The 13,447-nt window shown below is 53.4% G+C and overlaps 2 protein-coding genes across 3 annotated transcripts in view; both read left to right on the forward strand.

The window, feature by feature from the left end:
* Window positions 1-13,447, forward strand: part of RAMP1 (receptor activity modifying protein 1) — a 202,186-nt gene that overhangs the window by 73,506 nt on the left and 115,233 nt on the right. The window lies entirely within an intron of this gene.
* UBE2F (ubiquitin conjugating enzyme E2 F (putative)) overlaps window positions 10,494-13,447 on the forward strand; it is a 51,801-nt gene continuing 48,847 nt past the window's right edge. For both annotated transcript variants that reach the window (XM_036086465.2, XM_036086466.2), the window contains exon 1: window positions 10,494-10,647. The gene's annotated coding sequence lies outside the window, so the exon portion shown is untranslated. The remainder of the gene's footprint in view (window positions 10,648-13,447) is intronic.

Below are 13,447 nucleotides of genomic sequence, written 5' to 3' on the forward strand. Positions count from 1 at the left end.
GGCAATGGGCAGGCAAAATTCACAAGGCAATCAGCGCCAGGAGGTACAGGGAAACGCAAACGGTCATATACTGGTGTGGGCGTGCAAAGAAGACCAATTTGGCAATGTTAGCCAAGTTGAAAACATGCATACTCCACCAGCCAGCAATTTCACTTCTGGGGATTGGCCTTGGAGAAACTCTGTACCTGCTCTGCAGGTTGCTTTTGCATCTTTCTTGTCCTTTATAGTTAGTGCTTTTTTGTGTTCTGTTTAAGAAATCTTTGCCTTTCCGGATGAAAGTATTCTCCTATATGTTCTTCCAAAGTTTATGGCTTTACCTTTCACATTTAGAACTACGGCCCATCTGGAACCTAAACTCCTTTGCAATCTCTCATTTGAGGTGGTGAGTAATGGGGGGGTCGGGGAACTGGCATAGGGGTCCTGAAGCCCAAACTGAGGGGGAAGAGTCCCCACTGTGTATAAAGCGCCTCCCCTCGCTGATTTTCCTCTGCCTCGCTCTTCCACCGCTCCTCCGACCTGCCCCCTGCAGGCTGGTCCCTCCCTGCAGCCTGCTCCTCCCGCTTCCTCCGAGGCCAGGGACGCCCGGACACAGGTCACTACCCTCGGGCCTGGGTGGGGACTGCGGGAGGCCGGGGCCGTGTGCCCGGTGGGGCCCCGCTCTGAGCGCGACAGGCACAGGCCCGGCCCCCGGAGCTATGTCCCGCAGCCCCCCGGCCGCTCCCCGCGTGGGCCTCCCGCGAGGCCACAGCGCTCACCGTCCGGGGGGCGCCGAGAAGGGGGCCCCGCGGGGTGGGCGGCCGGGCGGTCACCCCCGTCGCGCCCCGAGTTGCCGCGCTCTCCGCGTCCCCGCGCCCCGTGTTCCCCAGTGTGCCCAGGGCAGGCCGCGTCTGCGACGTGGGGGAGGCCCCCGAGCGGCCCGGCGCCTGCATCCTGGCGGGGTCCTGTCGGAGGGACTGGGGGGGCGGTGCCGAGAAGGGGCGCCACCCAGCGCCCACCTTCCGCCTCTCCCCGCCCGCGTAGACGCGGCCGCCCAGGACCCCCGGCACATCGCCCCGTCCCCTCGGGCTGCCCTGGCGGCGCCTCCAGGTGGCCCCAGAGACCGCCCAGCTCCGGGGCGGAGGTCAGGAAATGCGGACCGACCTCTGCCGGGCAATCTGCCCTCCTCCTCCTCTGACCCCCCCACCGGCCGCGTCCGAGCCTCGCCCGCTTCTTTGATTCAGAGGCAGGGAGGGGGTGGCTGCCCCTTGAGGACCGGAGGTTGACCTGGCGTGCCCTTAGCTGTCCTTCCTCTTGGTCGCCGAGGTCAGGACGGGGCCCCTGTGAGTGGATAGATGCCAAGTGGCAGGAGGTGGGGGGAGGCGGCTTCTCCCAGGACAGTTCTGGGATCAGACCCTTAGATCGCAGATTATTTCCAGAAGTCTCTCTGAGACGCCCATAGGAGACCGGAGGCTGTTCTGTTGCCAGCTACCTTACCTTCTTGGGCGGCCCGGGGGCGGGGGGGGGGGGGGTGCCCAGCCAAGCAGGGCTGCAGCTCCCACCTGGCTTCTGTATCTGGAAGGTCAGGAAGAGGGCCGCCTCCCCACCTGGTCCTTGGCTGAGTGCAGCTCGGACTCCTCAGACTGCACTTGAACTGCAGTGTTTTGAAGGAGGTCCTAGATTCCCTCGCTCCTCTCTCCCACCACACACATCAGAATGGTGCAGGGTTCCATGAAGTAAAAAGCAGGCTCTGTTCCCCGCCCCCACCCCATCCTGTTGCCCAGAGCAGCTGTTACCAGTTGGCCTGTGTGTTTATGGGTTGAATTGTGTCCCCCACAAATTCATAGGTTGCAGTCCGAGCCCCTAGAACCTCACAATGTGACCTTAATCAGAGATGGGGGCTTTACAGAGATAAAATTTAATTGAGGTCATTGGGGGTTGCTTTAATCCACTATGACTGACTCCATATAAGGAAGGGGAAATTTGAGGGCAGAGGCATCCACACAGGGGGAAGAGGGGGCCCACATGCCACGGAGAGGGGCCTGGAACCGACCCCCCACAGCCTCAGAGAGAACCCTGCCCACACCTCCAGCTTGGCCTTCTAGCCTGCAGAGCCGAGAAGCAATACATTTTTCTTTAAGCCACTCCGTTTGTGGCACTTCGTTTCGGCAACCCTAGCAAAGTAATACGATATGCTGGTCATTATTTTCTGGTAGTTTGGAAACCTCTCCCTATCTACACTCACTGTATTTACAGAAATGCCATTATATTATTCATGCCATTGTGCCACTAATTTTTCCATTTTGCGACATGTGACGTGCAGCTGCTCATTCCCGTGAGCAGCCACTCAGACTCACTCTCGGAGCCCCCTGCCTCTATTTCCCCAGGGCCCTGTGGGGGGAGACTTGGGTGGCGTCCAGGCTATTGCTGGAAACAACAGAGCAGTGATGGAGTGATATTTCCACGGTCTCCCACTGACCATCCTCGTGGAGGCCATCCCCCAGGGACTAGCAGGGGCCTTCCTGGGGCTCAGGTCTCCCTCCCCTGCACCAGCGGATTCCCGGCCCATTCCTTCAGGCATGAGCATCTAGCGTGTCTGCCATGTATATTTTGAGAAACCTAAAGTTTATCATTTTCTTTACCCAGATCTTGCCTATCTGCCATTAAGGTTATTTAAATATTTTATGTGTCTTTCTTTTCCGGTTACTGTAAAAAGGGCTGCTTGATAACTTCTAATCGGGTGCTGTTGGTGCAGAAAATACACCTGTTGATTTTTTTTTAGCAGGGTCACTCTGTTCATCTCTCTAATTCCCTTTTAGTTTTCAGTTGCCGCTTGGATGTTCCCGGAAGCTGATCACATTGTCTCATTATGTAATGGTCATGTTGCCTCCTCTTTTCTAATAATCACATTCTATTTCTGGTGCCTGCCTTACTGAGTTAGCCAGAACTTCCAGAATAATACTAGGTAAACCGGCGAGGGTGGATGTCTCTGCATCTGTCTTCATCCTGCTGTCTGTGGCCTCTCCATCCTCTCTTCATGGTAATCTGCCACGCTCCCAGCCTCTCAGATGGAGTAGTGTCTGCTTTTCTATGTGTTTGGGGACTGCCATGAGGCAGACTGCATTTTCCTGTAGAAAATGTACATTCAGGGGCACCTGCGTGGCTCAGTCAACTGAGTGTCCAACTCTTGATCTCTGCTCCGGTCATGATCTCAGGATTGTGAGTTCAAGCCCCGAGTTGAGCTCCATGCTGGGCATGGAGCCTGCTTTAGGGAAAGAAAAAAAAAAGGAAAGAAAATGTACATTCAGAATCCCGTCGAGTGGACCTGAATGTACCATACGGAGAGCACATGGATTCTACCACCACATGGATTTGACCTAAAGCTAATCTATTATCTCCATCAGTCACCATTTAGTTCAAAGTGACTGTGTCTTCCGGGAATTCAGAAAGACTTTGGAAGCATGGTATGGATCACCTGTTTTTTATGTTATTTATTTATTTATTTTTTAAAGATTTTTATTTATTTATTTGAGAGAGGGAGAGACAGAGACAGAGATAGCAAGAGAGCGCATGAGAGGGGAGGAGAGGGAGAAGCAGGCTTCCCGCTGAGCAGGGAGCCTGACGAAGGGCTTGATCCCAGGACCCTGGGATCGTGAGCTGAGCTGAAGGCAGACGCTTAACTGACGAGCCATCCAAGTGCCCCAATTACCTGTTTTTAAACACTGTCTAGGGAAGAACTTATGCTTCTCTGTATTTATTTCTGTAGTGAGTAGCAGCCGTAAAGCCCCTTACTTGGTGAGACCTGTTCTCCAAGTGAAAGATCGTGTTTAAAGGAGACCTTTGTATTGCTATGAAGGCAACAAACAAAATAAATGAAAGCTTAAAAGGAAAACTCAAGTACCTGACACAAAAATTATGTTCATTTTTGTTCATTTACTTGTCTCTGCCCATCTGTTTGTCTTTTTCAGAATTGCAGGCATTGAATTTCTACAATTTGAGCCTTGTTTGCCTCATTTGATTTAATCAGTATGTTCATGGCTCTACATAATCTGCATAATGACCAGGCTTCATTGCTGGGTTGTGTTCAGTTACCCAGTTCCCTAATGCTGAGCATGAGGTCACTTTCATTGCTGGGTTGTGTTCAGTTACCCAGTTCCCTAATGCTGAGCGTGAGGTCACTTTCATTGCTGGGTTGTGTTCAGTTACCCAGTTCCCTAATGCTGAGCGTGAGGTCACTTTCATTGCTGGGTTGTGTTCAGTTACCCAGTTCCCTAATGCTGAGCGTGAGGTCACTTTCATTGCTGGGTTGTGTTCAGTTACCCAGTTCCCTAATGCTGAGCGTGAGGTCACTTCCAAGTTCTATCATACATGCACAGTGAATATTTTTGTGCCAGGGCTTTTTCTGCCTTTGGATTACTGCCTCAAGCCAATCCCTAGAGTGAAATTGCTGCGTCAAAGGAAAGTAAGGCTTGAGGTGCTTGGGTGGCTCAGTGGGTTAAGTGTCTGCCTTCAGCTCAGGTCATGATCCCAGGGTCCTGGGATTGAGTCCTGCATCAGGCTCCCTGCTCAGCGGGGAGTCTGCTTCTCCCTCTCCCTCTGCCCCTCCGCCTGCTCGTGATCTTTCTCTGTCTCTCTCAAATAAATAAAATCTTAAAAAAAAAATAGGTAAGGCTTGTAGGTCTTTTATTGCCCTCCTAAGGGGCTGTGCTGGGTCCCCTGATGCCAGTGGAGCAAGCAGCAGCCCAGGTCCACTCTGAACGGCAGCTCCTTTTCACAGGTAGGTGTCGCAACATTGCTATCACCAGAGTTCTGAAGTAGGGTTTTAGTTATGATGGTTTGGAAAGAAGTCACCAGAATGTTGGTTATTCACTCTGGTCTCCAGCCAGAAAGAGCTGTGGCTGCAGGGGGAAGGGCTCAACACAGAGGTGGGACTGCCTTGGGTGACCCCAGTGTGGCCGTGGGGTTGCAGCCTGCGATGCAGTCAGGGACACCATCCTGGACTGTTATAAATGCTCAGAATGTGGTCAGGTCACTCCTGATCATGTTCCTGCCTTGTTCACTGGAGTGTTTATATAAACTCTAACTGGTAAACATTTTAAATCATGTTTAAGGGAAAACAGCGTTCTGTGGTATTTTGCCCATAGCACTCACCGAAGTGGACAAGGTCAGATACCTAAAGTAATGAAAACTATAGGTACAATACAAAATATAAAACAAAGGTAGCAGGACTTCACTGCAAGAGTGGGTTCAGTATTCTGAATCTCTCTGTGGATGTGCCAAGATGAGCCCTGAGCTGATGGCACCCACCTTGATCATATCTGCAGAGTCCATTTCACCGTGTAAAGTAACAAACTCACAGGACAAGGCTATTATTCACTGTACACGAGCACACCCCCCCAAGACGCACGCATGCGCGCAGGCACACATTCCTACTGCTGACGTCCTCTACTAGAGCTAAGCTTTAAAATGTAGCACTTTGGCATCGGCAGCCTAGACACACCTGAAAATATGAATCGACCTTGGTTAGTGACTAATACAAAAGAAGAGGAAACAGGACAGAGTGTGACAAAGGCTATAGCAGCCATTTCAATTCATTTCTGCAAGAAAGGAAAAGCAAAAGGCTCTGGACGAAGTCAGCTTCCCTCAGAGCTTTGCCAGCTTTGGGGCCTGATCTGATGGGCAGCCTGGAGGGGGGAAGAATCGCATGAGTGCAGCCTACAGGCAGGGGCGGGGGGGTGGGGACCAGAGGATCAGTTACCCATGTCTGCATTCCAGTCACAATGCACAACTCTTGTTAAAATGTGCCCAGTGTACAGGGCGCCTGGGGGGCTCAGCCGTTGAGCGTCTGCCTTCGGCTCGGGTCATGATCTCAGGGTCGTGGGATCGAGCCCCACATCGGGCTCCCTGCTCGGCGGGAAGCCTGCTTCTCCCTCTCTCACTCTCCCTGCTTGTGTTCCCTCTCTCGCTGTGTCTCTCTCTGTCAAAAAAATTAATAAAATCTTTAAAATAAATAAATAAATAAATAAATAAATAATAAATCTACATTAAAAAAAAAGTGCCCAGTGTTGCTTTAGGTGAAGGAAGAAAATCTCAGTCCTATAATATTTAAAACAGTGCTCTATTTCAGGCCCTTTCCAGGATAGCTGTCATAGCCTGTTTTATGATCTTTCAAAAGAATAAAAGGAAACTGATGTTTTCCCTGGGGGCTAGTTATAAGAGCAGTCAAAAGTTAATTATACCAGATATGTAATTAAAGTAACAGTCCTTAGAATCTAATTGTTTGCTGTCTGGATAGCCCCTCACATCATCATCATCATCATCATCATCAGAACTCCCATCTGGCCCAACGGCACGGAGCCTGCCCCCTCCCTCCATGCCACAATGGATGCCAGAACTGGGTCAACAAGGCTGCCAGTGGGCCTTGGTTAAGACAACTCACCCAGGTCCCTGTAACCACTTCTAGCCACTCTGCTCTCATCTGTGCCTCATCCTCCCCTCTCCAGATTAGGCCCAGGGCACTTTCACCCTGAAAGGCCCAATAAAGTTTTCCCTAGAAATAAGGAACCTGTCTCCAAGTGCCCTGTCTCCACTTTAGGCAACAGAAGTCACCAGCAAGGCCTGGGGTTTTGCACATTCGTCGTCAGCCTCTCCAGCTGGATTCTAAGGCAAGGGCTATGGTCAGCATAGTTGTTCTCCCCCATTCTCCCCCAACAGTCTCTAAACTCCAGTGGGACAGATGGGTCTCTCCCCTGCCAAGCAAACCTCAGGAATCAGTCTCAGGGGGGTCTTGGAATGGATCCCCTGCAGATAAGGGGGGACATCTTTACAATCCCTCTCCTATCTGTGGGATTTACCTACTACTAGTTCCCTGGGGAGTTCATGCTTTTGGAGGCCAGGGTCTACAGTTCATACATTGTCCTTTTCAGGCTCTCAGCGCTTGGTAGATGCCCATGATATAGTTCTTGACTTGTTAGAATAGATTTCGGAAGACACAAAGGAACAAGGGGCCTGTGTGTGTCAAGGCCTGCTCTCCAGTGCCCTGGGCTTTGCTCCCAGGGAGAGCCAGACCTGGCTGGAGGGCAGGATGCACACCCTGGAATAACCTGGAACAACACAGAACAGGTTGGAACAGGTGCCATCTAAGGGCTGAGCTGGACCCTTCCACTCACATCTACTCCATATCTAGTGCCTCCAGAGCTATCTCCCAGTCCCTGCAAGGGGCTGGCTTTGAAACATCATGAAGGTCTTGCCCTGGGAAAGCTTGGAGTCCATGGGACAGTGCGGGACAGAAGAGCAAGAGCACTGGACCCCATGGGCCTGGCTCTCATGTCAACTCACCCAGGCTATAGATTTTTCCTCTCACTGAAACACGGAGCCAGGAATGTCTGCCCCACTGGGGTGCCACTGATGCGGGAGAGCTCTGCTTCTTCCACAGTGAGCGCAAGAGGGAAACACCGAGTGGGTGGCTAAGGAAGCTGCCCCTCCAGGGCTTTACCAGCAGAGGTCACTTTTCCTGCCCGAGCAGGCCTCACACCAGGCACCCAGGCCCTTGCCACAGACTGGCCCGCTGCCCTAGGCTGAAGAGCGCCCAGATCCCTGGCTTGCCAACACCATGTCGTCCAGGTCAGTGAGCCCCAGGCCAAGCCAGGAAAGCCTCTGGGATCGCTGTGCAGCCTGTGTGTTCAGAGGCAGGCCTAGCTGAAAACAGATAGAGGACATGTCCCCTTCCATGCTCCGGCTGGAAGTCCTGGTTGAACTTCTCGGGGTAAGGGTGCAGGAGGTGGGAAGGACACCTGGTGAATTGTCTGCCTGCTCTTCCCCTGGCACCTGTACTCCTCTGGGAGGCTCACAGCTGAACCTCTCCCCTTCCCTCCCATATGCACACACTCCCATATGAGTGTGGGATCCAAGCCCAGCCAGCCCTCCCAGAGAATGTGAGATTGGGAGGAAGGGGGTAGCTCCCTTGATGGCCTGGATTGTAAAGATGTGTCTGAGGCCAGACCCCAGCTCCAAGGAGGCCTCTGGGAGGACATGGCCAGCCTCCAGAGGCCAAGACTCAGATGGAACCACTAAGAACAAGAGGCCTGCACACGACAAGTCCCTCATGCTGCCCCCCAAATCTCCAGAACTGACCTCCCTGGTTTCTGTGAGCACTCCAGTCTTCTCAATCTTTTGTGCTTAAGCTAGTACAAATTCCATTTCTGAAGAAGCCGTGGATGATGACAAATTGCTTCTTCAGGAAGCATGACGGTCAACTTGACTCCTTTCTTGGCTGCTGGGACCACCAGTTACTAAGGGGTATGGTGCATTGGTTGAGGGCAAATCCCAACTCTGCAATGTCAGGCAGACTACTTCCGCGCCTCAGTTTCTGCATCCATGAAATGGGGATATAGTAGTCCCCCCTTATCTGCAGGGGATCCATTCCAAGACCCTCCTGAGACCATGGATTCTACCACCCCTGCATAGACTGTTTTCTCCTATACGTACATACCTATGATAAAGTTTACTTTACTCACATGTTATATTTTATTTCTTCCTATGATAAAGTTTAATTCATAAATTAGGCTTAGTAAGAGATTAACAACTAATAACAACACTGAACAATTATAACAATACTGTAATAAAAGTTATGTGAATGTGGTCTCTCTCAAAATATCTTTTTTTAAAGATTTTATTTATTTATTTGAGAGAGAGAGAGAGAGCATGGGCAGGGGGAGGGGCAGAAGGAGAAGCAGACTCCCCACTGAGCAGGGAGCCCAACCCTGAGCTCGATCCTAGGACCTTGAGATCATGACCTGAGCTGAAGGCAGACACTAACCAACTGAGCCACCCAGGCGCCCCTCAAAATATCTTATTGTAGTGTACTTACCCTTCCTCTTCTCACAATGAAATGAAGTGAGTGGAATGACATAGGCATTGTGACATAGCATTAGGCTACTATTGACCATCTGACAATACATCTGAAGAAGGATCATCTGCTTCCAGACTGCAGTAACTGAGGGCAACTGAAACCTTGGAAAGCAAAACCATGGATAAGGGGGAGGACTATTGTAACAAAATGCCTGTTTCATGAGGTTGCTGTAAGGATTACACGAATTTACAATCTAGTAAGCCTGAAATAAACATCAGGTGAAGACACAAGGCAGCCTCGTGAAATGGAGCTAGAAATGGCTGCATTTACCCAGATTGGCGAGATTGCGAGCACTGGGCCCTGCAGCCCATCCTAGAGTGGCCCCTTAGTGAGACAAGCCTTCAAGTCATTCCAGTTGTGCCTTCACCTGCTGCCTTGCTTCACAGTCTTATCTTCTCTCACCAGGACTCCAGCAACAAGCACATGCAATACTTAATCAAGCAGATGGATTTTGACCACCTGTTGTGTGACAGGATGGGGGAGGAAGGATAGAAGGATGGGGAACATGGCAGAGGAGGGATTGAGGAGCTGAACTTGGGGAAACAGGCAGTGGCAGGAAGTCTCCAGCACCAAGAAGGGCAAGCACAGAACTCCAGTGAAGTCACTGAGAGACACCTGCGCCTCCCAGACTGTGGGGCCTCTCTGAGCGAGTGGTGTCTAAGTTTAGGGAAACAAGAGTTAGCCAGGAGAAGAAGGTGGGAAGTGTTCCAGAACAGAAGTAATACCATGGGTTGGTTCTTCACTGGTCTTCCTGACTCCCCGGCTGGCTCCCCTCCCACGAGCTCAATGAGAGCCAGAAGCTTCTTTTTTAGAAAGAAAACTTAGTCACTCCACTGTTTAAAACCATTCAATGGGGCTTCTGGAAATAAAATTCTAACTCCTTGGCTCTTTCTTCCCGGTCCACGTGGTGAACCTCATCTTTTAGACGGCCCGTTCCTCCAGGAGCCGTCTTGTCTGACTCCCCCACCCCAGCGTCTATTTCAATCACAGGGACACAAATGGACGTGAGAATTTGTATTCAACAAGCTAGAAATTAGATAAAGTCGGTATTTTACAAATGTGTGGGAGGAGAAAAGAGGAATAAAAGCCCTTCAGACAAGATCAGGAAAGGGTCAAGGCACTCCTGCAGGCTGCCCCGAAGCACACCTGGGGTTGATCGGTGGGTGCTGCACGCCTGACGGCCCCGCCCATCACCCCTGGGCACTGTGCCGGCACAGAGCGGGCTCCCCATCCACCGAGGCGGTCAGCTCGGGCCCAGCCGCTCCTGCAGCGCAGGCTGTGCCCAGAACCTCTGAACCGCAGGTGCAGGTACCACCCACGACGAAATGAATGGAGGTAGGAACGCTGCTCGGAGCCCGGGGCACCGGGGTGCGCAGGCTCCAGAACAGCTGGGACGACCCCGCCCCCCGGCCGCTACTCGCCAATCAGCAGGGGCGGTGAGATTCATGCCCGCCCCCGCCGCGCCCTCTGCCAATGAGCGAGGCCCGGGCGGCCAGGCGCGGAGCCCAGCCCCGGCAGGCGCACGCCGCTGTTCGCGTGTCGGGCTCCAAATAAAGTTCGTCGGGGCTTTGAATTTTTTTTTTAAAGCGCCCGCTGCCGTCGCGGCCGCCGCGGGCGAGAGCGGCCGAGTCCCCGCCCCGCCACTTCCGGTCCCGCCGCCCGGAGCCGGTGCGGCTGTGAGGGGCCGTGTGTCGCCGCCGCGGGCCGGCCGGGCATGGTGTTGGGTGCCGGGCCCGCCTCGCCTGTCTCGGGGTGCCCAGGTGAGCAGCGCGCGGCCCCGCGGCGGGCAAGGGGCGGCCGCGGGCCTCCGGGCGGCGCCGGTACCGCGGGCGGGCCGGAGGGCGGGCGGCGCCGGGGCCGCCTCAGGCCGCGCGCTCCTCACGGCCGGGCGCCGGCGGTGCGGGGCCGGACCGCCTGACTGGGAAAGGGACGGGGCGCCGGCCGCCGCCAGGCTCGAGGGGCAGCCCGCAGGCAGCGCCTGCTTGTGCCGGCGCCCACACGGCCTCGCTCACGCCCGCCGTCGCGGGGGAGCCGCGGGCCGCATTGTCCAGAAGGAAACGGAGCCCAAGGTCACCAGCCCGCCGGGGCCGGGGGCAGCGGGACTCGGACGCGGCCGTCCGACTGCTCTGCCTCGGGAGTCCGGCTAGGCCCGGAGAGCGGCGGGGGTGAGGAGTGGACGCCCGGCTCGCCAGCTCGCCTGCAGCTGCCCCGCGGCTGGGGGCGGCCTCGGCTCGTTTGGAGGATTTTACCCGGACCGAGAGGGGAGGGAAGGAGGGAGGGTATCGTGGAACGATCTGAACGGCCAAGTCTTGGATTCTAGACCTGGTTCCGCTGGTGTGTAATCCTGGGTGTGGCCCTGCCCTCCCGGGGCTCAGTTTCCTCATTTGTCACATGAGGGAACTGGGCCCTCCCCTGTCTGCGTTCCCTCCAGCCCTGGAGTGGGGGTGGGATGGATTGGAGTGGCCACAGAAGGTTCCTTGGAGCAGACGTTGGAATCTGGGTAGGAATCTGTTGTCCTGAGGAAGGAATGGCAGTAGGTGGTGAAGGGAAGGCGGGCACTCCAGACCTGGGTATCATCAGATTGAGCAGAAGATTCCAGAAACGGGCAAGGTGGTGTTGAGGAGCAGGGAGGAGGCCAGCTTGCGAAGGATTTCTGGCTGGATATGGGTATGGGGGGGGACAGAAGGGTGGGAGAGATGTTCAGGGACAGATCATCACTGGGCTGGGTGGTGTGTGGCCTGAGGACCTCCACCCAGATTTGCCTGCGCTTCAGGTAATAGGTAGTGCAGGAGGGGGCATGTTTACTGATGAAAATAAAGGGTTGGGCCCCAAGAGTCGGTCGGCCAACCAGGGTGACGCCCCTGCCAGGTGGGAGGTTTCTGGGCCCTGCAGGGCATTCTGAAGGAGGAAGGTACAGTGTGGACGTTTTTGTGTCCTGATAAGGGCTTCTTTGGATGGAGAAGTTGGTTGTCCCCTAGTGACCTGCAGTTCCATCTCTTACTCTTAAGATTGGGACTTTTCCACAGCAGAAGGAAGTGCAGATGTGGCGGTCCTCCCTCTGAGCTGACTGGCTCCTGGTGTCCCTGCACCGGTGACATGGCCCGATGTTGCCACTACAGGCAGGAATGCCGAGTAAATATGACTTGATGATGAGACTAGTAAATAGCACACAGGACTCTTCTTTGAACAGCCAGAGAGCAAGTCCCACCCGGAGGAGGAGGAACGTAAATGGGCCATTTGGGACTTGTGGGACTTAGAGACTGAGCATGCCATTCGATGCAGCTGATCCGTCACCAGAAGCACTGCCTTAACACTGTGCTTTGCAGTCAAGGGGCAGTTTCTTGCTAAGCCTGACCTTCCGTCGGTGAAGCGTAGTACAGAAGGAAAGGAGAATCCCGCAGCAACTGCAGGTGTTTGGCAGACCTCTTGACAGTTTGAATAATTCTCTTTGTTCAAATCTCTTTATAGAGAATTTAACAGCTAAGGAAACATTTCCAAATTAGGCCTTAGGTTTATCCCTGCAGTGTCATGCAGTAGTAATACAGATGGTGGACAAATAGGTGGTCATTATACACTTAGATTTCTTAGAATGCTAGGAGAGTAAGTTTAGTGTTCTCTTCGATGGACAACAAAGCATGAGTATTGTTGTCTTTTATACCTTTCAGTCAGTGCCCCATGTTTTTATTAAGGGCCACAAACTTGTTGAAGATTGCAAGCCAGGAATCTGGTTCTTAGCGGAGTTGAGTATAAGGCACATTATGCCCACAGAGAAGACTTCAGTGTGGAGTAGTAGGGTTATAAAAGAATAAGCAGTGGGGTGCCTGGGTGGCTCAGTTGATTGAGCGTCTGATCCTTGGCTTCAGCTCAGGTCTTGATCTCAGGGTCTGGGGTCCAGCCCCGAGTTGGGCTCCTCGCTCAGCAGGGAGTCAGCTTGGGATTCTCTCTCCCTCTCCACCCCTACCCCCACTCTCAAAAAAAAAAAAAAAAAGTCAGAATCCTCAGACTGCAGTGACACAGATGAGTGTCTTGGTGTGAGCCTTTGTAAACAAGTCTTGCCAGGACCCTCCAAGTGGCTCTTTCAGTGCAGGTCCTCAGGGAGCTGGGCACTTGCTTCTCCATGGGGCTCTTTGTTTTAACTTTCCTGGAGTACTGCCTACGGGAACTCTCTTTACTCACGCTGGGCTTTTGTTTCATTTTTTGCCATATTTGTATTGCCAAGGTCAGCTAGAAGATAAAAACCAATTGGACTTCGTGAAGGTTGCATGTCTTGGTCCATCTTCAGGCAGTCCTAACCAGGTGGCAGGACTGATGTGCTCAAGTCTGGGTGTGTGTTGGTGGACTTGGCTGGGGCAGCAAACACGGCCTTGTGATCCAGATCTGCTTAAGGGATTCCTGACAAGATCATTCCAGGTGGGGGCTGAGCAAAAGAACCTGGCTCTAGATGGTGCTTCTGTCTCTAGTAGCTGCAGGCTGGAGCCCCTATGGGTGTTGGACTTCATTCCCACCCCCAGGCCCCGCTACTGAGGTTGCTGATCCAATACCTCCCTGCCCTGGGTAACA

This window comes from Halichoerus grypus, chromosome 4 (assembly GCF_964656455.1).
Source record: "Halichoerus grypus chromosome 4, mHalGry1.hap1.1, whole genome shotgun sequence".
NCBI classification, from domain to species: Eukaryota; Metazoa; Chordata; class Mammalia; order Carnivora; family Phocidae; genus Halichoerus; species Halichoerus grypus.